The sequence below is a fragment of the Trichosurus vulpecula genome, chromosome 3 (genome assembly GCF_011100635.1).
Source record: "Trichosurus vulpecula isolate mTriVul1 chromosome 3, mTriVul1.pri, whole genome shotgun sequence".
NCBI lineage: Eukaryota > Metazoa > Chordata > Mammalia > Diprotodontia > Phalangeridae > Trichosurus > Trichosurus vulpecula.
Window position 1 is genome coordinate 39,009,021 of NC_050575.1, and position 10,554 is coordinate 39,019,574.

At 38.2% G+C, this 10,554-nt stretch overlaps 1 pseudogene; it reads right to left on the bottom strand.

The window, feature by feature from the left end:
- Positions 1 to 9,267: 9,267 nt before the first annotated feature.
- On the bottom strand, positions 9,268 to 9,875 carry LOC118841995 (annotated as a pseudogene).
- Between the last annotated feature and the right edge of the window lie 679 nt (positions 9,876 to 10,554).

The following is a 10,554-nucleotide window of genomic DNA, read 5'->3' on the forward strand; positions in this document are numbered from 1 at the left end:
TCCACACATAAAAATTTTTAGTTCACAGTGAAGAAAAAACAACTTCATAGTTCCAGGAGTCTAGAGAGTAGGAAATTTTAAACATCTTCAAAGTTTCCCTTCCCTTCCCTTCCCTTCCCCCATCCCCAATTGCTAGTGTTTATTAGGTCACATTCTCTGCCTTGCAAACACTCTCCAGTCAAGGAAGTTTTTTAAAAAAAAGACTTTTCTGTCTAGGATTTTATATTTTATTGAAGAAGAGGATCTGTAGTTCATCTTTATGAGCAGGAATCCCAACTGAATAGTAGGTGATGATGACAGACTTTTCTTATTTGGTCACCATGGGTGCAAGTAGTTGGAGAGAACAGTGAAATTTAGTGTGCCCTAGGCACACTCTTTGGGGTGTGTGTGTGTGTGTGTGTGTGTGTGTGTGTGTGTGTGCTTACTTTGGTTTTTAAATAAATATTTTATTTTCCCCCAATTGCCCTCTTTGGATTAGGTACACTGAAGCCACATTATAATGACTCACACTTATATAACACTTTAATGTATCCAATTTTGCATTGTCTTATTTGATTCTCACAACAACTCTATGAATTATGTGCTTGTATCAGAAGGCAAGATTCATGACCATGAATATGCCTGTATAGTTTGGAATCTCAAAATAAAAGAGACTCTCTATATGGAAAGCATTATTCAGACCCCAGAGAATCAAATCCCCAAACAGTTAACCCCAATTCGATATAGCAGTAATTGTATCCCAAAACCAGTAAGTCCACTTCACTAAAACAGCAAGGAAATTAAAACATAGTATCACAGCAAGGAGCCAAGCCATCCTGTAACCTCACCCTTTGCTAGGGCCTTCTATAAACACTAACTCACAAATCCTAACTGTATCCTCTCCTCCCATAGTTCTGAAAGCCCTTGCAGTTCTCAGAGCCCTTCCAGTTCTCTCTCTGTCTCTCTGTCTCTTCTAGTTCTCCATCTCTCTCACAGTTCTTTCTTCTTCTTGAAGTTCTTTCTTCTGGAAGTTCTGTCTTCTTTACAGCTCTCTCTACTTTGAGCTTAATGGCTACCCTCAGGATATCCTTCTTATGGCTCTAGGACTTCACACCTAATCAGCAAAAGAGTGTGGGCCTTCCTACAAACAAGCCTCCCCTAATCAAGCTTCCCTTAACTAGCTCCCCCTGAAGCCTATTAAGGGGATGAATGGGTGGGGAAGATCTTTAATCATCATCAGCACCGCAGTGCTACAAATGTAGTTATTCAAATTTTGCCTATAACCAGGGTTTCCCATGAATTCTTCAATCTCTAGCTACATCACATTTAATGAGATGTTTTTGTACAATCATAATTGTGCAAATAAAGCTTGAGCCTCCATTTCAAAATAGTCTGTTCACAGATCATATATAAGCCAGAAGTACTTAAGTAAGACAGAATAGCAAGGTAATTCACTCAGAAAAATAAATAGGCAATAGATTCCTCCAAGGATACATCCTTTTCCAGTTACCAATGGTAAAATAACAATCCCAAGGAAATTCCCATAAGAATGGGAAAAGTATCCTTTCTCATGTGTGGGCAGATCAACTGAGGAAAGAGTGAGTGTTCCCTATGTCCTCTCAGTAGCCAGCATGAACATCTGTATACACCTTTCGTATGGTAAGATATGTAGGAAGATAAGAGTTGAAATCTGGCCTCAGACACTTACTATCTGGGAGACTCTGAGCAAGCCACTTAACCTCTCTCTGTGTCAGTTTTATCAACTATAAAATGGGAATAATAATTAAACCTCCATAGCCAAAATTTTCCAAACTTTAAGGCATTTATATAGATGGTATAATAATAATAATAATAATAATAATAATAATGGCTATTATTATTATTACTTAGATATCCTTGCTTAACTCCTTTTATTATTGGAAAAAACTTCTAGTTTTTTTTTTTCCATTACATAGAATACTGGTTGGTAGTTTGAGAAATCACACAATTTGGGGTATTAATAAAAGGTTATTTATTCTTATAGTCCGTAGTGGGGTTTTTAAAACAAAATAGATGTATTTTATCAAAAGCTTTTTCTCATCTGTTTATACAATAGTGTAATTTTGATTGCTTTTTAAAAATTTAGTCGGCTAATATTTATTATTTTCCTAATATTGAGCCAACACTACATTTCTAGCTTACATTCTACTTGCTCATAATGTACAATATTTTTAATGTGGTTTTGGAGCCTCTTTTATTTAAAATATTTGTATCACTATATCTTAGGCATATTACTCCGCAATTTGTTTCTCTCCGATTTCTCTGTCCATAGTTTAGGTATTAAAACCATATTTGTGAGAGGGGCGGAGCCAAGACGGTGGCTGGAAAGCAGGGACTTGCGTGAGCTTCCCACCACGTCCCTCCAAAAACATATAAAAAATGGCTCTGAACAAATTATAGAACTACAGAACACACAAAATAGCAGAGAGAAGAAGGAATCCAGCCCAGGACAGCCTGGATGGTCACTGGATGAGGTCTATCGTGCACGGAGCAGAGGGCAGCAGAACTCAGCATGGGCTGTGGCAGGACCAACCAGACAGAGCCAGGCGGAACAGGCCCTAGCGCCCTGAATCAGTGAGCTGTGGCAGTTACCAGACTTCTCAACCCAGAAACACCAAAGACAACAGAGGTTAGTGGAAAAAGCTTCAGGGAAAGAGTTTGAGGTTCGGCCACTGCCCCAGGGCTGGGGGGAGGGGGCGGGGGGAAGGTGCAGCTACAGAACTACAGCTGCCGTTGCTTCTGGACCCAGGCCCACCTGGTGGCAGGAATTAAGTGGCTGATCAGACCAGGACTGCAGGGCCTGCTTAAGATTTGCATCAGGTCCCAGTTGGTGGTTCTTGAGGAAGGAGGAGTGCTGGGGTAGCAGAGCTGGCTGTATAGAAATAGCTCTGAAATCAACAGCACATCCCCTTAAGCTTGGAACAAAGTACTCTTTGCTCTACAAGCAGTCATACCCCAACAAAAACTCAAGGGTCAAGTAAGTTGGCTGGGAACATGGCCAGGCAATGAAAACGCACTCAGATTCAGTCTCAGAGTTTGGAATCTTTCTTTGGTGACAAAGAAGACCAAAACATACAGCCTGAAGAAGTCAAGAAAGTCAAAGAGCCTACACCAAAAACCTCCAAGAAAAACATGAACTGGTCTCAAGCCATGGAAGAGCTCAAAAAGGATTTGGAAAAGCAAGTTAGAGAAGTAGAGGAAAAATTGGGACGAGAAATGAGAATGATGCAAGAAAACGATGAAAAACAAGTCCATGACTTGCTAAAGGAGACCCCAAAAAATACTGAAAAAAATCTTGAAGAAAACAACACTTTAAAAAATAGACTAACTCAAATGGCAAAAGAGCTCCAAAAAGCCAATGAGGAGAAGAATGTCTTGAAAGACAGAATTACCCTAATGGAAAAGGAGGTCCAAAAGACCACTGAAGAAAATACTACCTTAAAAATTAGATTGGAGAAAGTGGAAGCTAGTGACTTTATGAGAAATCAAGACATTATAAAACAGAACTGAAGGAATGAAAAAGTAGAAGACAATGTGAAATATCTCATTGGAAAAACCACTGACCTAGAAAATAGATCCAGGAGAGATAATTTAAAAATTATTGGACTACCTGAAAGCCATGATCAAAAAAGAGCCTAGATATCATCTTTCAAGAAATGATTAAGGAGAACTGCCCTGCATACCTTCATATTGAACTCACACCAGTGTCCTCTCTCGATATATCCCTTCTAACTACCCTAATGATGCGAAATGTCTTATGAGTTACAAATATCATCTACCCATGTGGGAATGTAAACAGTTCAACCTTATTAAGTCCCTTATGACTTCCCTTTCCTGTTTATATTTTTATGTTTCTCTTGAGTCTTGTATTTGATAGTCAAATTTTCTATTCAGCTCTGGTCTTTTCATCAAGAATGCTTGACAATCCTCTGTTTGATTGAGTATCCATTTTTTCCCCTGAAGAATAACACTCAGTGTTGCTGGGTAGGTGATTCTTGGTTGTAATCCTGGCTCCTTTGCCCTCTAGAATATCATATTATAAGCCCTCTGATGATTTAACGTAGACGTTGCCAAATCTTGTGTTATCCTGACTATGGCTCCATCATACTTGAAGTGTTTCTTTCTGGCTGCTTGCAAGATATTCTTCTTGACCTGGTAACTGGAATCTGGCTATAATATCCCTGGTAGTTTTCATGTTGGGATCTCTTTCAGGAGGTGATTGGTGGATTCTTTCCATTTCTATTTGACCTTCTTGGTTCTAGAATATAAGAAAAGAAGATGTTTTCCTTAATAATTTTTAGAAAGATGATGTCTAGGTTTTTTTTGTGATCATGGCTTTTTAAATTCTCTCTCTTGGATCAATTTTCTAGGTCAGTATTTTTTTTTCAATGAGATATTTCACACTTTTTTTTCATTTTTTCATCCTTTCAGTTTTACTTTTTCTTGATTTCTCACTAAGTCATTAGTTTCCACATGCTCCATTCTATTTTTTAAGGAATTACTTTCTTCAATGAGCTTTTGTACCTCCTTTTCCATTTGGCCAATTCTGTTTTTTAAGGCATTGTTCTTTTCATTGGCTTTTGGACCTCTTTTAACATTTGACCTAGTGACTAGTCTGTTTTCTAAACTGTTATTTTCTTCAGCATTTTTCTGTCTTTCCTTGACTTGGCTGTTGACTCTTTTTTCGTGATTTTCTTGCATCACTCTCATTTCTCTTCCCAATTTTTCCTCTACCTCTCTTACTTGATTTTCAAAGTCCTTTTTGAGCTCTTCCATGGCCTGAGACCAATTCCTATTTTTCTTGGAGGCCTTGGATGTAAGAGTTCTGACTTTGTTTTCTTCTTCTGAGTGTGTGTTTTGATCTTCCATGTCACCATAGTAATTTTCTATAGTCAGGTTTTTGTTCTTGTTGTTTGCTCATTGTCCAAGCTTATTACTTGACTTTTAACTCTATGCTAAAGTATAGTTCTGCTTCCAGGGTGGAGAGTGCACTCTCTCAAGTTTCAGGGGTTTCATGCTGCTGTTTTTAGAGATATTTCTAGAGACCTCTGAGTTTTCAGTTCTTCCAAGGTGGCATGATCTAAGGTGAAGTGTTTACTATTTTCCTGGCCTGTGCTTTGGTCTATGTGGGACTCTTTTCTGCCCTGAAATTGTGAGGAAGGTCCCCACTCCACTCTGACCACAAGCTCTGCTATGCTAGTGCTCCTCCTTGCTCTGGGACTGCCACCCAGGACTGTAACCCAGATCTGAGTATGGGCTAAGCAACAGGGCCCTGCCTCAGTTCTAGCAAAAAGAACCCTGTAATCTCCTTTTGACCAGTTGTTCAATCCCCTTCTGGAGCTGAGAGCTCCAGAAGCAACCACTGCCACTGCCACTGCCAGTGCTAATTCAGTCACTTTCAGAGTCTTCTCAGAGCTATGCTGGCATGGCCTGCACTGGACTGTGCTCCTCTCTCAGTCCGGCACAACAGACCTTTATTGCCAATCTTCCAAGTTGTCTTGGGTTGGAAATTTGCTTCACTCCATCCTTTTGTAGGTTCTCCTGCTCTAGAATACTTCTAGAGTCTTTTTTTAAAAGTTATTTGGAGGAATTTGGGGGAGAGCTTAGATGAGTCTCTAATTTACTCTGCCATCTTCAGTTTTCACTTTTTTTTGGAGGGGGGAAGGTAAGGTAATTGAGATTAAATGACTTGCTCAAGGTCACACAGGTAGTAAGTATCAAGTGTCTAAGGTTAGATTTGAACTCAGTTCCTCCTGACTCCAGGGCCAGTGCTCTGTTCACTGCACCATCAACTTCCCCCTCTTTTTTTCCCAAGGAAATTTCTGGTGGATTTTTTTCTATTTTCACTTTTCTCTCTGGTTCTAATAGAAAATTCAGTCATAGTTTCTTGAAATATTTTATGTAGTCTTTTTATGGTTGAACTTTTGAGTAGGGTAATAATTCTTACATTATCTCTCCTTTACCTTTTTTTCTGTTTATATCAAAAGATAGGAAATACCTTACATTTTTGTCTGTCTTTTCAGTCTTTCAATTTTGCTTTAGTATTTCTTATTGCCCAGTAGGCTCACTTGTAGCACATGATCTGAGGCCCCTTAGTTCACCTCCCCCTCTTTCTGATGAGCTGGGTCCTCAGAGGCCATCTAGTATATCTCTTTAGGATTCTGGAGTTGGCTTTAAGGGGATGGATGAAAGTGTTATGTAACTTACAAGCCCCCACTAGAACGCTTTCTGCCACAATTATTGGTTGATTATCAATTAGTCTGCCAGTATCAATTAGTTTTTAAAAGGAATATTTACTAAAGTGGTCTAGTTGGCACAAAACATCCCTTCCTCCAGAAAAATTATATGACACTCCCTCTAGTATATACAGAGTCAAGGGGAAAGAGTGCTCAACATTAGACATCCCTCATGGAGAATGGATACTTCCCAGTTGCTGGAAGTCCTCCTTTTCTCCTTCATATGATGCTGAAGACAATTTTCTTGTGCATGATATAGCTTCTATGCTGTGCTCTTTGTGGAGTTATGAATCTACACCCAATCTATCAGGGCTCCCAATGCAGATGTTGCTACTAGCTTCAACTACCCTGGTGACAATGCCAATATGTAGATGGGAAGCTTCAACAGTGTAAGGGATAAAGGAAAGGAAGATAAGGCCAACATTGAACTTTACCCACCACCAACACCCTGAGATTCCATAGGAGAAATCTGATGGTTTCTCTCCCCATTCCTCACTACTTAGAATCAACATTTTTTAAAAAATTACTTGGACACTGAACCCAAAGATCCAAGCTATTGGGCAAGAACTCACAATTTGACAAAAGTTTCTGGGAAAACTGGAATGTAATCTGGTAGAAAGTAGGTGTAGACCAAAGGCTTACACTGTATACCAATGTAAGCTTAAAATGGGCACATGGTTTAGACATAAAGGGTGATATAGGCAAATTAAGGGGGCATGGAGAAATTACCTGTCTGATCTATGGATAAGGGAAGGGTTCATGACAATGCAAGAGATAGAGCAAACGATAGAAGATTAACCAGATAATTTTGATTCTGTTAAAGTAAAAGGGGTTTACACAAACAAAACCAATGTAGCCAAAATTAGAAAGAAAGCAAGAGACTGGGGTGTGGTGGTGCTATAATTTACAGCAAGTCTCTCTGATAAAGGTCTCATTTTTCAAATATACAGGAAACTGAGCCAACTATATAAAACTAAGAGCCATTCTTCAGTTGATAAATGGTCAAGGGATATAAACAGGCAGTTCTCAGAAGAAGAAATCAAAGCCATCAATAATCATACGAAAAAATTTTCTAAATCAGAGAAATGCAAATTAAAATAACTCTGTGATTTCATGCCTATCAGATTGGCTAATGCAATAGAAAGGAAAAATGACAAATGCTGGAAGGTGTGGGAAAAAAAGGCTTATTAATACCACTGTTGGTGGTTGGTGGAACTGTGAATTAGTCCAATCATTTGCATAATTTGAAACTATGCTCAAAAGCCTATAAAACTGTGCATACCCTTTGACATAGCAATAACACTACTAGGCCTCTACCCCAAAGAGATCAAAGAAAAAGGAAAAATGCACATATGATTTATAGCAGCTCTTTTAAAAAAGTGTATGTGTATATATATATACATACATATGCTTAAAATTGAATGTTGAAAACTAATATATATGTATATATTAGTTTTCAACATTCACTTTTACAAGATTCTGAGTTCCAAATTTTTTTCTCCCTCCCTCCCCTCACCCTTCCCCAAGATGGCAAGCAATCTGATGTAGACTATACATGTACAATCATATTAAAAATATTTCCACATTAGTCATGTTGTGAAAGAAGAATCACAACAAAAGGGAAAAATCATGAGAAAGAAAAAGCAAAAGAAAGTGAAAATAGTATGCTTTGATCTGCATTCAGACTCCATAGTTCTTTGGATATGGATAGCATTTTCCATCATAAGTCTTTTGGAATTAGCACCTCCTTTTTGGTGGAAAAGAACTGGAAACTGAGAGGATGTCAATTGGGGAAGGCCTAAACAAGTTATGGTATATGAATATGATGGAATATTATTGTGCTACAAGAAATGATGACGGGGAAGATTTCAGAAATACCTGAGAAGACTTATATGAACTGATGAAAGTAAAATGAGCAGAACCAGAATAATTACAAAATAACAGCAATACTGTAATGGTAACTAACTGTGAAAGATTTAACTCTGATTATTACCATTATCCATGACAATTCCAAAGAACTCATAATGAAAAATCAGATAAAGAACTGATGGACTTTGAATGCAGATTGAAGCATACATTTTTCCTTTTCTTTTTCTTTCTTTTTTTTTTTTTACAACATGGCTAAGGTTGAAATATGTTTTGCTTAACCTCATATGTATAATGAGTACAGTATTTCTTGCCTTCTCAATGGACGAGGATCAAGAGAAAGAGAAAATTTTAAACTGAAAATTAAAAAAAAAAACACAAATTACCTGGATTCTGAACTGGTCTTCTATTTTACAGGTAACACGTAAGGCAAAACTGTTTCTTTAGTCAACTCAAACACTTCTTTTCAATTCACTCAAGTTCATAAAAGGATATTTCTGACTTAACCTGCAGTGTTTGATTAATTCATTGGAATTTGATGAAATGCATCAACATATCTAGGCATCTTGCATCTGACTTTAAGCAGGGCAAGATGACTTGATTGATTTATTTAATTAACTATATTTGTAAATTTTGATTTTTCTCTGGTTCAATTTAATTTTCTTTTCCTCTTTTTTTTGAGTTGTGTAGGCTTTCATTAGCAACTAAAATAGAAGGTTATCTGTTGTACAACAGATAGTTGACCATATTGGAGATTTACTATATTGTAATACCGATCATTTATAAATGCAATTTTCATTATTGAAAAGCTTCCACCCCTTTTTGTTTGTTTACAATTTGCAAAACTATTCTGAAATCTGAATATATGTGCACAGGTCTACAAAGAGTACAAATTTAGAATATGATAAATGCTTTACAGGTTGTATTTGAAGGACCATCTGCTATCATGACTTTACATCCATCGTTATTTTTTTAAATCATAAAATTTTTTGATGCCAACCTTCCTTCCTTCCATTGTCCTAAACAAGAAAGCATTTTATAATGGGTTGAAATTCAGGAAGGACTACACCTACTAGAAGAGAAGAAAGTTCTATTAATTTTGAGGTTTCAGTATTCCCAAAGACCAGGAACTGTATCTTTGTGAGGCCTAGGCTGGGACTCCATTTAGACAATAAGTATGTGCAGATGGTGTCACTGAATATTCAATAAGTGCTCCAGCTGCATAACTCACCGAACTGTCTTGCCAGTTTCTACACTGGATTGACTGGGCATAATTCAAAAATGAAAAGCTCATATCCATTCCATTCTTCTGGAGCTCTGTGATAGCACTCAGTAATACCCCAATGGGATGTCTTCCAGATACTGTGTTTTGGTATTTCTTCAAGTAATTGCTAAAAGATAGAGGGTCTAGTTGTTCTATACTACTCATGAACATTTTATCTAGATGTTCAATGGATCTATAAATCTCTCCCTGGGATTCACCATAGTAACTGTAACGGAACCTTTGAGCCCAATGGCAGAAATCAAATGAAACCACAAAGATTACTAGGATCGGCTCGATATTTACTGAAGAGTTTTCCTAATTCCTGTTCTTTTGATTCACTCACTATATATATATAGACTCGCTCACTATACACATACATACATACATATATGTGAAAACCAACCTTCTAAGCGTGTATTCAGTTGAGTATCTGAGGCTGTATACCAATTCCCGGCGATACTGGCTTCCTGGCAAACCACTCAGTTGGACATCTTGGAAACTGGGCTGCGCCTGGTGCACGAGGATGAATGAGGAAGCAGCAGCTGTGGTGGCGGCGGGGGCTGCAAGAACGTCTCTGGGAGGGGAGGAGGCACCTCGAGCCCAGCCCAGGCGGAAGCGGCCGCGGGAAGGGATAGGGCAGACCCAGGAGGAGGAGGAGAAGGAGGAAGAAGAGAAGGAGATGGTGGCGGCTGTAGAGGCTGCAGCGGCGGTGACGGCCCAGTCCCTAGTGACCATGCACGCGGACGGCCGTCGGAAGAAGGCCTCACAAACCGCGGCAGAGCCCTTCAATTTCATTTTTCAAAGAATATCTTGAATATGGTTTCGCATTTCCTATGCTGAACTGTTTATTCTCTGGTGCTCTCAGTTTTCTCTCATTTTTCCTCTTGGTGTCTCATTTCATTTATGTGATCATTTTCAAACTCTTGCTTAATTTATTCCAAGAATGCCAATAGAGTTTATGAAAAATCCATATTTTTCTTTGAGGCTTTAATTGTAGATGATGTGGAGTTATTCTGTTTTTCTGGCTTTTTGTCTTGAAATATCTCTGGCTCCATAACATTTCTTTATCATCCGTTTTTTTTTTCATTTTTCCAGCCTTATTTCTCAAATGTGGACTTTGTGTCAGGGATAAGCTAGGTGAACTTTTAAAAGAACAGACAAAGGCCTCCA